This window comes from Triturus cristatus, chromosome 2_2 (genome assembly GCF_964204655.1).
Source record: "Triturus cristatus chromosome 2_2, aTriCri1.1, whole genome shotgun sequence".
In the NCBI taxonomy this organism is placed as follows: Eukaryota; Metazoa; Chordata; class Amphibia; order Caudata; family Salamandridae; genus Triturus; species Triturus cristatus.
The window spans coordinates 1,156,579,182-1,156,597,099 of record NC_140582.1 but is presented as its reverse complement, the minus strand read 5'-3'; positions in this window follow the sequence as shown (position 1 = coordinate 1,156,597,099).

Below are 17,918 nucleotides of genomic sequence, written 5' to 3'. Positions count from 1 at the left end.
CCTTCCCGTGTTTGTTGCAGTGGAGGTACAATGGTAACTCTAACCCACCCCACAAAAAGATATGTACTTTCCGAATGTTTGCAGTAATGTAGTTACAGCAGTGCATTGTGATTGTTTTAATTTGTTTAATTTATTTACTGTTTTTTATTTCACTTTGTATTTTTTAAATATATTGAAGGTATTTGATTCAAGTGTGCATTTGTAATATAATTATATTTATCTATTTTTGTTCTATTTTGTGGATTAATTTTTTAAATATCTTTTGTTATGTGGTTTATAAATATCAGTTTTTGTGAAGTATGGTTAAAATACATTTTAATGATTTTATAAATATACAGCGTAAGTATATTGTGTTTTCTCATGTCATATAAATTAATACATGCATTTTAATTAAGAATTGAATTTTTTGTCTCATAAACTTGTTTTAATCTTTAATTTATTACTAGATTGTACATGTTATTTGTTGAAGGATTTTTAAAGTTACATATATTGGTATGAATTACATTTGTAAATAATTTAATGATTATGTTTTTAATGTATATTTAAAAAAATGCATAACTTTTTTAGTTAATGTAACTTTTTAAAGTTAAAATAATGTTAATTACATTTAAATATATATACTTACCTATGTAATACCGATATTTTGGCCCATAATATTTTTATAATCTTTATTTTGGTACTTACAATATATGGATGTAAATTAGAATTTTTTTACATCAATATTTTTCCAGTGATATTTTTGTGTTGTGATATATTTGTGGTCCATATTATATCATGCAACCTTTAAAAGCGTTTCGATAATGAAGTTGTGACATATCCTTGAAGCTGCATTATATGAAATTGATAAGTGATATAAACTAGGAGAGGCAATGAAATGATTACCATCTGACAGTACTCCGGTAAGAAATCGTTAACACCTTTTAAACACTCCAATATCTCACTAATCTACACCCACTGGCCATACACCTCACTTCACAGACGGCATTGGGAATAAAAGATCTCCAATAAAAAAACCCGTCGGGCATTGCAGCGCTGGCCCGACAAGGAGCAGTACCCGATGAGGAAGCATTAAACCCATTCGGGTGTGTGAGGGCTTCGGTTCCAAAAGGAACAGTGCCTGTGTCTATCAATTTGGACTTTGACCGACCTCTTTGACTGCTTTCTACCCCCTTCGATTATTCTAAAGGAACTGCATACTAATTTTTGCAGAAATACATATTTTTTAAGGGATATGTATGCTGGACCTACACGTGCCCCTGGTCCCCCTCTTTTGTGATAACATATGGAAATGAATACCCATATTGTTGTGATTTTTTTATGTTGTTTAAAAATATTGAATTGATTTGATTATGAGATATGTAATGATGTTGTGCCTTTATTGTCTATGGCAACAACTCATAATACACTCTAATATTATTATTGGCCTAGTAGGAATATATCAAGGAGTTTCTCAAAGCCCAAGGGTTTTTATAAAGCATAGTTTCTTGCAGGCCTCAGTCAAAGATAAATTAGGGATTATTAGACTATATGCATAACAGGTAGCAGGACTTCAGCAAGTATCCAAAACAGGATATTTACAAAACACCAAGAGTAGGTCCAGGATTACGATAAGGATCGTGAAAGATTTGACTGAACCAGAGTGTGTTTTATTTGGAAATCAATTGTCTTGCTTCCCGAGGGATTCTAGTCCCAAACTATTAATTTATTTTCAAATCCCAAAGGTTTTCCAATGGGTGATTAATTAGTGAGCCACATTTAACATATTGGAATCTATGGTTAATAGTGAATAATGAAATGTGTATTTTAGACTTTGGGCAACAAAGGAAGAAGTCTTTCCATTTAGGTTGGGATTGGATGTTGAAACCTATTGACCGATATCTAAAAATCATTTCTGAAACAAAGAACACCTAACTCAGCTTCCCATCTAAGGTCCTGATTCACAAAGGGCCTCCGCTCTCATGGCAGAGGGCCCACAGTCGTGGTGGGACCTCTGCATTGCAGTTTCTCATTGAGGAGGTCCCTCCCAGAGTGCAGGCCCCCCTGCCATGACTGAGGGGCCTCAACCAGGAGTGCGAGGGCCCTTTGTGAATCAGGCCCGAGTGTTTGGTCTCATTGTAACATAGGTGGTGAAATGTCCTCTAAAAGAAAGAATTCAGCACTCAGTGATGAATAAAATATCCAGGGAATTGTGGTAAATATTTAAATTACCTGTACTATTTTTTATGCGGTAAAGTCTAGTAAGAATAACTCAGTCAAAATAAGAGGCAGAATCCGTGGTATTAGAGGTTCTGAAAAGGACTTTATTCCTTACAAAGGAATTATGGTTCGAACCAGGCAATCATATTCCATCACCACGAAGGTTCAGGAAGGGATAGGCAATACATTATTGACAAGTAACGATATATATATGAAAAGCATTGCATTAAGACAGATGCAGGAGGCGTAACAGCTGATAATACAGATAAGAATACACATACGTAATGAAAATAGGCGTAATAATAGGCGTATACTAGAAACGTCATTTAAAATGATGTCACAAGTGGGTGGATCCATAAGAGAATCCTGCAGTGTCAGCAGAAATATTTGGCAGTGATGCGCGCGCAGCCGCATGACGTGTGATTGACGTGCAACTAGAGGGTGAAGGGGAATTGACATTTAGCTCTACATGTGGAGACAGAAGTCTGGGGGGTCAGGTCAACCTAATCCCAAATCGTATCTAATATCTTTGTTTAAGGAACTGTTTTATCCAAAAGGAAAGGTCTCTCGGACGGAATCTATTCTATACTGACTGTTAGTGCATGTACAAGCGTCTATGTGTCTACATGAGATGCGAGGGGGCAGGAATCTTCCATGGTAACAGGGGCTATGAATTACTTGCATAAAGACAGCGAGGCCGGGCCCTTTGCTCGGTAGCTGGAAGGATGTTTACCTAAACTACTAGACAGGAATGCATTGGATGAGGAGCGGAGCAGATAACTTGAAGGCTGAATACAGTTTTTGGCAGGCAACAGGCCGCGTCAGGCACCGTTAGCCGCGCAGGGAGTAGGACAAAGTTCATGGATACGAATGCAGGTCCAAGCTGGAGCATTTCAGAGGCAGAAGCAGGAAAAGGCTTGATGGCAGAATTCAGGGCCTACTCGCCTGAACTGTAAAACATGAAAGGTGAACCATATAAAGTCGGTGGCCAATCATACTTAGGAATGGAATATTCGACCCATTCATGGCGGATCTGAAAGAGGACATGTTGACGTTGGACGCACATGTATTTGCGTCTTCATAGCTGGAACTGGAGGGAACATACATGTACTTGTAGCATGTACATGGAGCCGTTGGGGTCTAAGATAGGGGACATAACTGATCATAAAATTCATATTTCCTCAGAATCACAAGTAGCAATATCTCTCACATGCAGAGCATACCTTGTGGAGGTTTTACGTTAATTAGACCTAACATAAGGTTGGGCAAAGTCCCCTGAGGCTCAAGCTATGTCTCGCTACTTCAAACTGCCTTCATGTCCCAACAAACGTGTGGGCCAGTCATAATATGGTGATTGCCCTTTTACCTCAGAAGGTCTTCACTCCTGTATATGTGTCTTTGCATAAATGTGTAAAGAAGGTAGCTGCTCAAGAACAAAAACACCAACTGGCTATCCTAGCCTGAACTGAGTTAAAAGTATATTCCCCACCACCTTAAATCCTCAATCTGACTTTCTTTAAACAAAGACTTGTTATGATACATCAGGACTGTGGCTTAGGAGTGCAGGGGGGCAGTAGCCCTCTCTTTGGCATGGAACTCCCATTAGCTAGCCACCATGAGGTCTTTAGATTGCTCTCCCCTTATTGCATGCACTCTTCTTATGAGTAGTTGGAACAAATCACATCCTCGCTGTAATATTTGCTCCCATATTTAAGGACACTCTTCTGGGTCCTCATTCTTGCTTCTTGCTATCCACGTCACCGCCTTACATTTGATCATGCATTGTGTTAGTGACTTCTGAGGGTATATGTTGGCTTAGTATAGTTCAAAGTTGGTTCAGAAGCCCCAAAGTCCTCCATCAGGTTGAGGATTGCTGATCCTTTTGGTTGGAAAATGATCCCACTAATGTGTAGACCAATTTCTTATAAAGCAGGATACATCAGATCCATGGTATCCTATAGCAGCTGCTGTTGGAGTCTATGGAACCAAGTCCAAAGTGCAGTGTAGAAAGAACCTCAGCCCTCATCAGGGCCCGATATAACTACTCCTCCTGGTTTGAAGGATACAGTTTTTGACATTTCGAAGTAGAACTTCCTCCTTGCTGGTGGATTAAACTGGGAAATTAACGGGCCCCATCCTATATTCTCCCTCTGACTTCCCGGTGCATAGACCAATTCTGGCTGCCCTAAGCCCCAGTGCTCCAGGGACTAGGTGATGCTGGCAACTTGGCTGTGAAGTTCGGAGTTTGGTGCAAGATGCTTGCCAGCCACCATAATGTCTGGAGAATCCTTCTCCCACTGCTCTGGAGGATGGGCCTTGTGATCTGTAGACAAGAGGAATCACCTTTTTTTAGTGTTTCTTCTGCATCCTGTTGAGATGAAAGAAAGAACAGCATTGCTCAATTGTTCTAAGAACGCTTACCTCTGCTCATGCAACATCTAGAAGCCTGGAGATTTACAATTGAAACTGCACAGGCAACACATTAAATAAAATTGCTACATACAAAGTAAAATATCTTTGAGTGTCTTAAAGTGGACAATACTTCCAGCAGTGGGCATCAACCTTCCAGCAGGTTCACACACAACGACTGGTGATGCCATTTTCTTCCTACTTTACAGTAATCGCACCTGCTGTACTCAATGTTCCATTTACGAGACAATTCTCTATACTAATGCTGAACCATGATGCAACTTCCACTTTTGTTCATTTTTCGCTGCTGCTCAGTTCCAAATGTGCGTGACAACATTTTCTACAGTTTTGAAAGAAATACTTGGTTCTTCAGACATTCTGTATGTGATTGATTGGTCATCTAATTTACCCATTGAATTCATTCCTGAAAGACCTCCATTAGGGAACTGATTACAAGTGTCCCAGTTTTGGATGCTTTCATGATCACCTCTTGTAAGCTTATCCCTGAAAAATGATGTCTGATTTGGTGCTTGGTACGCCAAAACCATATGCCCTAGTATTTGCTAAGAATTTTCCACCTGTTAAATTCTGCCAGGTTTGATTCATCAAAATTTAACAGGGAGTGTGGAATTGAATGCACCTCGAGCCTCATTACATATGCGGCGCATTTTCCTTCAGTGCACTGTGCGCACCTTCATAAAGGTGCGCCCGGCGCAAGGAAGGAAAAGGCACTACATTATGTGGAATGTGCTGTTCCCAGGGCAGCCGCGAACTTGTGCTGCCCTGGGGCAGCGCATTCACGTGAAATACAGAGCAGCTGCTTTAAAGCTGATCTGTGATTCACTGTGCAGGCAGCAATCCACCTGCACTTTTAAAGAGGAATAGATAATGTCTGCAAGATGATGTCTGGGGAGTCCCTAGGACCCCTTGACCCTCTGCAGAGGGCTGCTCTCAGGAGGCACACTGACAGTGCGCCACCTTTTAGTTGACGCACTGTCAGTGGGCCTCCTGAGGGCTTATTTGCCTCTGCACCCATGTCGATAATGCAGGGTGGGCACAGAGGCAAAGGGATTCCCTCATTTACAGGGGGCAACCCCCATGCAAATGAGGGAACGACCCCTTGAAGACAGCACTGGCACTTTATGTGCACCAGCGCTATTGGTATTACAGAAGGGGCCGCACATGTGTCTGCACACTTTATGTTATGTACTTTATGTAATACGGGCCTTGGTAATTACAGGATGCGCAAAACACAGCTCCACTTATAATTGTGATCCCTGTGCAAACAGGTCTTTGTGGAGGAATCACAATTTACGGGCCCTTTAATCAGACCCTAAGAAAGCACCGCAAGATATACATGCAAAACACAGGGCATTTGCCTCTTCCAGGCACATGGATATTCTTGCTTCAAGGCACTTGATTGCAACATTGTTAATGTGCAAAAAGTCCAGATGTGCACAGAACGGAGATTTAAACCTTTGTAAATGGCAGACAAAAATTTGGTACTGATCAATTATCCTTCTCACTCTCACCACTCCGACTTTGCAAGAGTGAAGCAGAAGGGCCGAGCAAGGGGCATTTCAGTCTTACATGCCACCATGACTTTAAGTAATTACTCAGATGACAAATGAGCCAGTAAGGTCTAATGTCCTAGATACAGTAACCCTCTGCCACCCTGGCTCCTAATTTCATCATTGGACAGGCTCAACATGTTATGCTGCTCCACAGCAAGTGACTCCACAGCAGAGGGCTGGACTCAAAAGGAGAAAAGAGTTTACATCATTCGTACCTTCCTGCAACCTCTGAGACTAATATCCCCACATCCAGCAAACGTTATGGCTGGCAGTAAAATTGTAGCTGATTGCATTTGAGGTGTTCTGGCCTGCAGCCCTCTTTGAAGAAACTGCAGTCTGTATGCAGTTCTGTGAGTACATCAGTGTTTGAGGTATTCCTGCCAGAGTGCCCCATATGTTGATGTAGCCCCAAGTTGTTTATAAATAAATGACACTGAAAAGATGATAAACAGGTAGGTTTACTTGTCTTCTCTATTCCAGTCCAGTCCCCCAGCTCTCCCGGCAGCAACTGCCGAATCCCCGCATTCCAGGTTCCACACAGGGAACACTGAGAAGGAATGCACGAGTTGACAATGCACGAGATCCCAACACCTCTCCCCTTCCTTCACAATGAAAAACTGCAAAATGACACAGCATAGCTAACATAGTAAACAGAAAAACCTACAAGAAGAAAGTAAAAAATAAAAATAAGAAAAATATGCAAGGTAAACAGGTTGACAAAGGAAGGTAACAAAATGTAATACCTAACATAATCCTCGAATTTGGAGGGAGCAACCCTTATTCTAGAAGAGCATCCCCGGGGAATAATCTCCCTGGAATGAGCGGGTACACTCCGGTTACCAGCCACAGGAGGCACAGCAGTTCAATGTGTATGGACCCCAAATTTGCCTCTCACATACTCAGCTTTCGACTCTGGCACTACAGAGATAGCACATTTGTTCCAGATCTTACGATTCTCTAACACAACCATGTGGTCTCTCACCTCCCTCACTCTAAACGGAGGAGAAAACCGAGAGAATCCCTTGCGAACAAGTATAGGTTTCTTCAACCTCACCCAGTCACCAATGCACACCGGGGATACTCTAATACAATCCAACGCATACTTGGACTGAGCAGCGGCCCTGACATCAGCCACATTACTCAGCTTTTGCAGATCAACTTCCTTTCTCGACATCCAGTCTTTATTCAGCTTAGAACCAGCCACTCTACCCCTTAACAAGGTGAAAGGAGATATCCCTGTACTTGCGTGGGGAGTGATTCTAATTGCCCACAACATGTCGGAGATAACCCTTCTCCAGTCAAAGCCATTGATAAAAGCCGACTGTGGTTGATCCTTAATAACCCATTTCAGGCGCTCAACCAAACCGTTGCTGCGGGGATGATAAAGGGAGGTAAGGATATGCTTGATGCCATGCTCCTTCAGAAATTCCTGCATCTCCACGGACACCAAATGGGTGCCGTTGTCAGTCAACAACTCTTCTGGAAACCCCTTACGAAGAAAGACCTCCCTGAAAAATGTGATGATAGTTGCAGAATTGACACCATCCACAAACCTCACCTCAGGCCACTTAGACATGTAGTCAATTAACACCAAAGCGTATTTGGGAGAGTTTCCCATCCCACCAAAAGGGTCAGCCACATCAAAAGCCAACTTGCACCAAGGTGAATCTCTTACCACAATGGGATTGATGGGTGAAGGATCGGTTACTTGGGTTTTATCACTCAAAACACACGCACCACAATCATGAACACAATGTTCAATGGACCTGTCCACACCCGGCCACGAAAAGTCTTCCCTAACCCTCCGCTTCATGGCACGAATGCCCAAGTGACCATTATGAGCCAGATCTAAGGCCTTCTTGCGCATGGACATAGGTATGACCAATAGCCCACCACTCTGCAGAATCCCATCCACAAGTGACAATTCATCACACACTCTCTTCTAGGGAATCAATTCAGGAATGAGATTCATATTGTTGGGCCATCCGTGAACCATAAAGTCCATCGCCTTGGTGATCTCAATGTCTTCGGACAAAGCTAACTTCAAATCAGTTTCAGAGAGAGCAGTCCAGCAGAATCAGCCACCGCACCAACAGCACACACCATCTCCAATTCCTCTCCAACATTGTCAACAACAATCTCAGTGACGGGTAATCTGGACAGGCAATCAGTCACATGATTCTTCACACCAGCCACATATTCCAGATGATAATTAAACTCATTCAGTCTGTACTGCCATTTAGCTATGCGTGGAGTGATCCTGCCACCTCCTTAAGTGTTAAAAAGATCTACTAAAGGCTTATGGTCGGTTCTCAGAATAAATTTCTTTCCACACAAAAAGTTCCGGAAATACTGTACACCCCGCCATAAGGCCAGAGCCTTCTTCTCAATTGTAGAATAGCTGTTTTCTGCCCCCCGAAGTGCTCTTGAGGCAAAAGCAACGGTTTCTTCCTTATTATCAGTTCCCTTCTGCATAAGAACAGCCCCTAAGCCAACGTTGCTAGCATCGGTAGTAACGATACAACGATCATTGATATTAAACAACTTCAGAGGGCGTGCTTGAACAATTGCCTCCTTAAGAAGTTTGAAGTCACGACCACACTTATCTGTCCACACATACTTGGCATTCTTTTTCAGAAGCTCACGCAAATACACTGTTCTGTCTGAGAAGTGGGCCACAAATTTCACAGCCCTAGAAAATAACAGAGCTGGTCTTTGTTCTGAGGTTAAGGTGCATTTCGGAGGGCATCTAAAAGTTTTACCTTTGGTTCAACCCCATTCCCAGAAATGTGATGCCCCAAATAGTCTACACCATCTTGAAGAAATTTGCACTTGTCTTTCCTTAGCGTTAGACCACTAGACTCGATTTTCTCCAACACATCCTTGACTCTAGAATTGTGCTCTAATTCAGTTTTGCCATGAATAAGAATGTCATCTTGGAAATAAACGACACCTGCAGTGTTCTTGAATCCATTTCCCATGAGACGCTGGGACACTGCAGAAGCTGATGCCAGACCAAATGGCATGCGTATACAGCGAAATACACCTCCGGGTGTCACAAATGACGTGAGATGTCTAGAATCCTTAAACAATTCCACTTGATGATAAGCGGGGACCAGAATCAGCAAGAAATCTTACATTTGTGCCATTCAAGCTTATTGCACATGCAGGGGATTTGCTTTTACTAGGTTGAGCTATGGAAGCTATTTCCACTATACCATCTGACTGTATGGAGAAAGAAGACAACATTAATAAAATATCATCATTATTATCCTCCCCAGAATCAGCACAGTCCTCCTCATAGGTCTTTGCAGTTTGTGGTGGCCTCTTGTGAGTCACAGTAGCCTTACATACACATGCCAGATGACCTTTCTTGCCACATTTGAAACAAGTTTGAGTTAACAGCAAAACAAAACTTGAAATTTCCCAGGAGAGATCTGCTGCCACACCGATAACAAGAGAGGTCGGATCTTTCTAATTTGGGTTTGGGTACAGGTTCAAAAATGCGAGGCACATTTGTGTTGGTTCCTTTAACAGATTTGCTGATGGGTTTAGAGCTAACTAACTTAACCTCGTTTGAAGGTGTGGTGTTAAAATGACTCCCAAAAATTCCACTTGAGTAACATGGAAATCGCATTTGGATAATTTGCAATATTAATAATGTTTTCGCAAGGTTGTTAATACCTTAGTTACATGACTTTCATGACTTTCTTCAGAGTCAGAATAAATGAGAATGTCGTCAATGTATACTATGATGAATATATCTCTTCACACGCCATTCAGAAACAATTGGAACGCAGCAGGCGTGTTGCATAAGCCAAAGGGCATGACTAAATATTCAAAAAGACCATATCTAGTCTTAAATGCAGTTTTCCACTCGTCACCATCTCTGATGCGAATCAAGTGGTATGCCCCTCTAAGATTAAGTTTGGTATAAATCACAGCCGATTTCACCTGATCCAAAAGAACAGGAATGAGTGGCAGGGGATATTTGTTTTTAATCGTAATCTTGTTCAATGCCCTGTAATCAATGCACGTTCTTAGATCAACATTAATTTTCGGAATAAAAAAAAGAGGTGATGCGGCTGGTGATCGAGAGGGACGGATAAATCCGTTCTCTAAGTAATGATCAAGGTATTGACGCAAATGCTGGTTTTCCGGTTGAGTTAAAGCGTAGATACGACAATTCGGGACACAACCACCAGGTGTCAAATCAATTTGACAGTCATAAGTCCGATGAGGAGGAAGAGTTGCCGCCTTGGCTTCGCTAAAGCCGTCCTCGAATTGTGAATACTGAACCGGCAAGGCAATGTCTTTTTCATCTGCTGTGACTATTTGTGCCATACTCTTACACTCGCACTCCGATTTAGAAAGACAATGAGTCAGACAAAATGTGAAATCGAAATACAAGTTTCCTTGTTGCCAATCAATTATTGGGTTGTGTAAAAACAACCAGGGCATGCCTAAAATAAAAACATGGGGGCAGATTTACAAGGCCCTTGCGCCTCTTTTACGCCGCCGTTACGTAACTTTTGTGACGCAGTGGAGGCGTAAAGCCAGCGCCATGCTGCGGGGTATTTACAACGTGATGCATCTGGGAGATGCCTCACATTGTAAAGCCCTGCACCACATGTAGGCGTTCCGGCACGGGGGGGGGCGTTCCGGCACAGGAACGCCTCCTAAAAGTGGCTGAGTGAAATCTACAAGATTTCACTCAGTCACCTTTAAGGCTATGCTGCGTCAAAACCCTGCGCCTGCTTGAAGCAGGCGTAAGGATTAACGCAGCATGTTAGGGATAGGGCACCCCGAGCCTTGCTGGAGCTGCGTCGTGCTTGCGACGCAACTTCAGCAATGCGCCGCTTTTCCGACGGGGGATGCGTCACACATCTGCCCATACGGGTGCGCCGCATTGTAAATGCGGCGCATCAGTGGTGGCGCACGGGTGGGCAGATGCGTCGCAACTCTTCTGGCGCATCTCTGCTGATCACGAGAGATGCTCCAGAAGTCGTAAATCTGCCCCATAATGTGGAGCTTGAATGATATCGAATTGAAGCTTTTCAGAGTGCTTCTGAACTTTTGCATCCGTACACTCCATAGCTATTTCCACAATTTGCAGAGTTACTGGGCCTCCAGATAATATCTTACCATCAACTGCCTGCACTATCTCCGGTGTTGCTTTCTTCTCACAAGATATGTGTAGTCTTTGTGCAGTTTCTGCATCAACGAAGTTACCTGTTGCCGCATAGTCTACTAATACAAGTAACTGGTGGACCGTTTCCTCTTTTACCGTAATGTGAACAGTTAAACGGAAATGAGCCTTGTAGTTTGTTACGCAAGAATTGATTGAAGGGAAAGCAAGAGCACCCAAAAGATCCCCTTCAAAACATCTTGGGCAATTTAGTTTTCCGTCAGTGTATGAATAAATGCTACTACAGGCCTTGAGATCGTAGTCCTCGCTCTTGGTTTTATTGGGCACTCTTTAACGAAATGTCCTTTTCGTTCACAGTACAAACATTGTTCGACTGTGGATTCTGAACTTACAGGCTGACTTTTAAATCTTTCTGCACGCCAACCTACTTTCTCAATTCTTTTTTTATCATGTTTTCTTTCCGACAAATGATGATCTAAACGAAGTGTAAGATTTATTAATTCAGGACACGAAGTAGGTTGGGGGTTTATCTGAGCGAGAACATCTTTAAGATCGTCCTTTAAACCTTGATAAAATAATGCTGATATTTTTTCTTCGGGCCATGAGGTTTCAGCAATTAAACGATTAAAATGGGACAAATACGTAATTAGGTCCTTATTTCCCTGCTTGAGTTCCAATAATTCTCTATCAGCCGATAGAGTGACTGCTCGTCTATCGAACACCTTTTCAAATTCTTCTACAAATCGTCGCCAATTGTACAATAATGGACTGTCTTGTCTCACCAACGGAACTGCCCATGTAGCTGCGTCTCCGATACAAAAGGAAATCAGAAAGGAAATTCTGGATTGTGGATCTGGGAACGCAGCAGGTCTGCAGGTGAAATGTAACTCAACTTGTGTTAAAAAGACTTGTACTTTGGAGGGATCCCCAGAAAAACGTTCTGGAGGAGATAACGGAATTTGCGTAGGTAAACTCACAGCGATATTAGTGGAGGGTTGAGACTCAGTCCTAGAAGTGGTTGGTTGTTGGAAGGTACCACCAAGACCCTGAGGGTGTTGCATTTTGTCAACTTTAGTGGCTAACGCTGCAGTAGAATTCTTTGCTTCGACTAAATCTCTTTGCATTGGAGTTATGACTTTCATAAGGTCATCTAAGGTGGCCATTGTATCCTCTCGTGCAGATCAGGAGGAATAGAATCCGTGGGCTCACTATTCTGTCAGAGCAAACGTCCTTCCTCGGAATCTGCACGCGATGACCAATGGGCCCACCTCTCGATACCACCAACTCCGACCTTATAAGTAACGGAGGATTGATGTGATCAAGCGGGGGGAAGGAAGTTTGGGTTGGGAACAGCGGGGAAGGAGATTTGCAAAGTAAAGAGGTTAATGCTCAAACAGTTACAACAATGCTGTCTTCATGTCGTTCTTTTGAGCCAAAATCAGGTATGCACTCTGAGTTCACAGTTCTTATAATCAGTGATTCTTTCCTCTGCTAAACATGAATCCAAACATTCAATAATTAGCCAGAAGTTCTACAAACAAAAGAGTTAACTCTACTCTATGCTTCAGCAATCGTACTCCTTGGTATAGTTATCAAAGTATGCTCTATTCACAATATACAAAGTTTTAATTTCACTTTCTTTCTCTGAGCTTAGTTATGCACCTAACAACGTAAGACATAAAAGATTATGGCCAAAGGCTTTGCTAAACAATCATAATAACACTAGGATGGAGCCTGAATACTCTTACCGGAACCTGGAACTTGACCTTACTACAAATCGGCACCTAAAAGACTTGCGGGAGCCGGCATCCACATCAAAGAGTAAAAAGGGGCGTGGCCGCACGAGCAGAACTGAAGGAGAAATTCTCAGAATCCTTCGGAGCAAAGGGCCAGCCAAATCCAATGTTGCCACAAGGAAGCCCTTAGAAGAAATAAAGATAACTCAGCAACTCCTAAGGCACTTTGCCAAAAGAAAAAGGAACCGGAGCAGAAACAATCCTTCCTTGCGAGCTGACACAGAATAGTGAGCACGGAAGGAAATGCGTGACTGCTGACATTAACGACAGTACGTTGGCAAACGTTCAAAGCATCATGGGAATTGGAGTCTTCAAGAGACTAGTGTTGTTCCACATCCTGAAAGACAAAAACACATACACAAACGAACATATATAATAAAAGGACAAAAACGTATAGTGACTCATGCCTGAAAACACCAAATAGTTAGTGGCATTCCTTTATATACAAAAACATAGCAGGATCTGCAAGCTGTTCCGTATACAGTTGTATTGTTCCGAAACACAATAGTCATTAAACACGAAAATGACACCAGGACCACCAATGTGTCATAGACACAGCGCCATGCGCACGCCCACAACGTGCTTTGGCACAAGGGGACATTGGGAAATACCGGTGGTGATGACTTATGACAGAAACACATGAGTAAGGTGGGGCGGGCCCTAGACCGCGCACCGCCCTAGTCCTGACACATACCTTGTGGAGGTTTTACGTTAATTAGACCTAACATAAGGTTGGGCAAAGTCCCCTGAGGCTCAAGCTATGTCTCGCTACTTCAAACTGCCTTCATGTCCCAACAAACGTGTAGGCCAGTCATAATATGGTGATTGCCCTTTTACCTCAGAAGGTCTTCACTCCAGTATATGTGTCTTTGCATAAATGTGTAAAGAAGGTAGCTCCTCAAGAACAAAAACACCCACTGACTATCCTAGCCTGAACTGAGTTAAAAGTATATTCCCCGCCACCTTAAATCCTCAATGTGACTTTCTTTAAACAAAGACTTTTTATGATACATTAGGACTGTGACTTAGGAGTGCAGGGGTACAATAGCCCTCTCTTTGGCATGGAACCCCCATTAGCTAGCCACCATGAGGTCTTTAGATTGCTGTCCCCTTATTGCATGCACTCTTCTTATGAGTAGTTAGAACAAATCACATCCTCGTTGTAATATTTGCTCCCATATTTAAGGACACTCTTCTGGGTCCTCGTTCTTGCTTCTTGCTATCCACGTCACCTCCTTACATTTGATCATGCATTGTGTCAGTGACTTCTGAGGGTATATGTTGGCTTAGTATAGTTCAAAGTTGGTACAGAAGCCCCAAAGTCCTCCATCAGGTTGAGGATTGCTGATCCTTTTGGTTGGAAGATGACCCCACTAATGTGTAGACCAATTTCTCAGACAGCAGGATACATCAGATCCATGGTATCCTATAGCAGCTGCTGTTGGAGTCTATGGTACCAAGTCCAAAGTGCAGTGTTGAAAGAACCTCAACCCTCATCAGGGCCCAATATAACTACTCCTCCTAGTTTGAAGGATACATTTGTTGACATTTCGATGTGGAAGTAGAAGAACTTCCTCCTTGCTGGTGGATTAAACAGGGAAATTAACGCCCCCCCCCCCCCTATATTCTCCCTCTGACCTCCGGGTGCATAGACCAATTCTGGCTCCCCTAAGCCCCAGTGCTCTAGGGACTAGGTGATGCTGGCAACGTGGCTGTGAAGTTCGGAGTTTGGTGCAAGATGCTTGCCAGCCACCATAATGTCTGGAGAATCCTTCTCCCACTGCTCTGGAGGATGGGCCTTGTGATCTGTAAACAATAGGAATCACCTTTTTTTGTGTGTTTCTTCTGCATCCTGTTGAGATGAAAGAAAGAGCAGCATTGATCAATTGTTCTAAGAACGCTTACCTCTGCTCATGCAACATCTAGAAGCCTGGAGCTTTACAATTGCAACTGCACAGGCAACACATACAATAAAATTGCTACATACAAAGTAAATTATCTTTGAGTGTCTTAAAGTGGACAATACTTCCAGCAGTGGGCTTCAACCTTCCAGCAGGTTCACACACAATGACTGGTGATGCCATTTTCTTCCTACTTTACAGTAATCGCACCTGCTGTACTCAATGTTCCATTTACGAGACAATTCTCTATACTAACGCTGAACCATGACGCAACTTCCGCTTTTGTTCATGTTTCGCTGCTGCTCAGTTCCAAATGTGCGTAACAACATTTTCTACAGTTTTGAAAGAAATACTTGGTTCTTCAGACATTCTGAATGTGATTGATTGGTCATCTAATTTACCCATTGAATTCATTCCTGAAAGACATCCATTAGGGAACTGATTACAAGTGTCCCAGTTTTGGATGCTTTCATGATCACCTCTTGTAAGCTTATCCCTGAAAAATGATGTCAGTTTTGGTGCTTGGTACGCCAAACCATATGCCTTAGTATTTGCTAAGAATTTTCCACCTGTTAAATTCTGCCAGGTTTGATTCATCAAAATTTAACAGGGAGTGTGGAATTGAATGCACCTCGAGCCTCATTACATATGCGGTGCATTTTCCTTCAGTGCACTGTGCGCACCTTCATAAAGGTGCGCCCGGCGCAAGGAAGGAAAAGGCACTACATTATGTGGAATGTGCTGTTCCCAGGGCAGCCGCGAACTTGTGCTGCCCTGGGGCAGCGCATTCACGTGAAATACAGAGCAGCTGCTTTAAAGCCGATCTGTGTTTCACTGTGCAGGCAGCAATCCACCTGCACTTTTAAAGGGGAATAGATAATGTCTGCAAGATGATGTCTGGGTAGTCCATAGGACCCCTTGACCCTCTGCAGAGGGCTGCTCTCAGGAGGCACACTGACAGTGCGCCACCTTTTAGTTGACGCACTGTCAGTGGGTCTCCTGAGGGTTTATTTGCCTCTGCACCCATATCGATATTGCAGGGTGGGCACAGAGGCAAAGGGATTCCCTCATTTACAGAGGGCAACCCCCATGCAAATGAGGGAACGACCCCTTGAAGACAGCACTGGCACTTTATGTGCACCAGCGCTATTGGTATTACAGAAGGGGCCGCACAAGTGTCTGCATACTTTATGTTATGTACTTTATGTAATACGGGCCTTGGTAATTACAGGATGCGCAAAACGCAGCTCCACTTATAATTGTGATCCCTGTGCAAACAGGTCTTTGTGGAGGAATCACAATTTACGGGCCCTTTAATCAGACCCTAAGAAAGCACCGCAAGATATATATGCAAAACACAGGGCATTTGCCTCTTCCAGGCCCATGGATATTCTTGCTCTTGATTGCAACATTGCTAATGTGCAAAAAGTCCAGATGTGCACAGAACGGAGATTTAAACCTTTGTAAATGGCAGACAAAAATTTGGTACTGATCAATTATCCTTCTCACTCTCACCACTCCGACTTTGCAAGAGTGAAGCAGTTGGGACGAGCAAGGGGCATTTCAGTCTTACATGCCAGCTTGACTTTAAGTAATTGCTCAGATGACAAATGAGCCAGTAAGGTCTAATGTCCTAGATACAGTAACCCTCTGCCACCCTGGCTCCTAATTTCATCATTGGACAGGCTCAACATGTTATGCTGCTCCACAGCAAGTGACTCCACAGCAGAGGGCTGGACTGAAAAGGAGAAAAGAGTTTACATCATTCGTACCTTCCTGCAACCTCTGAGACTAATATCCCCACATCCAGCAAACGTTATGGCTGGCAGTAAAACTGTAGCTGATTGCATTTGAGGTGTTCTGGCCTGCAGCCCTCTTTGAAGAAACTGCAGTCTATATGCAGTTCTGTGAGTACATCAGTGTTTGAGGTATTCCTGCCAGAGTGCCCCATATGTTGATGTAGCCCCAAGCTGTTTATAAATAAATGACACTGAAAAGATGATAAGCAGGTAGGTTTACTTGTCTTCTTTATTCCAGTCCAGTCCCCCAGCTCTCCCGGCAGCCAGCTTCCTAGGACCGGTTTCTGGCATTTCAGCCGTTTTCAGCCAGGCTTGCTTGAATCCAGTGGCAAAGTGAGCAAGGGACTCACGTCTGAGCAATGTTCAACACTCCGTCCATCATTTCCTTTGGTTTTTGCTTTGTTCGCCATAAGTTGGCAGGGTATGCTCAGACGTGAGTCCCTTGCTCACTTTGCCACTGGATTCAAGCAAGCCTGAGCAAGCAACGTTGAAGATGCATTCAAAATGGTGCTTACGTTGCGTGCCTTGCGTGCATCGCGTATGCTTCCAGACAGAAAGTCAATCAGTGCACTAGTTTTTGTTGTAGACGCATGTGCGTGGAAAGCCTTGAGAATTCGGTGGTGCAGTCAGACTACGGCGCGAGCAGCACATTCAAATATTAACGGGGGTACACCGGAAAACCAGGCAAAACACAAGGAAATAGTCAAAGTCTCACCACAACCTTCGGCGAGAATGCGGTTTCCAGGGGGACACTCTCCAATTTCACCAGGCAGAGATCACGGGGATGCAAGGAAGATTCTCTTCTCAAGACCCCTCAAACGAGACATCCAGACATTGCCTCGAAGTTTCAGGGCAACGACAACATCCTGCAACTCACAGTGAGGAAGACTGAGGACTGGACAACTCGTCAACACTGAAAAGAAGATCCCAACAGACACATACTGGTGAATGTTTCCTTTTGTCCTACTCAGCTTGTATTAAATGTCATTGCCTCTTTCCAATTGTTCAAGTGCTGCACAAGATCTGTGTCACTCATTGTCCTGGCACCAGATGACATACTTCTAGATAGTTGCTTGTTCGCACTTTCAAAATGC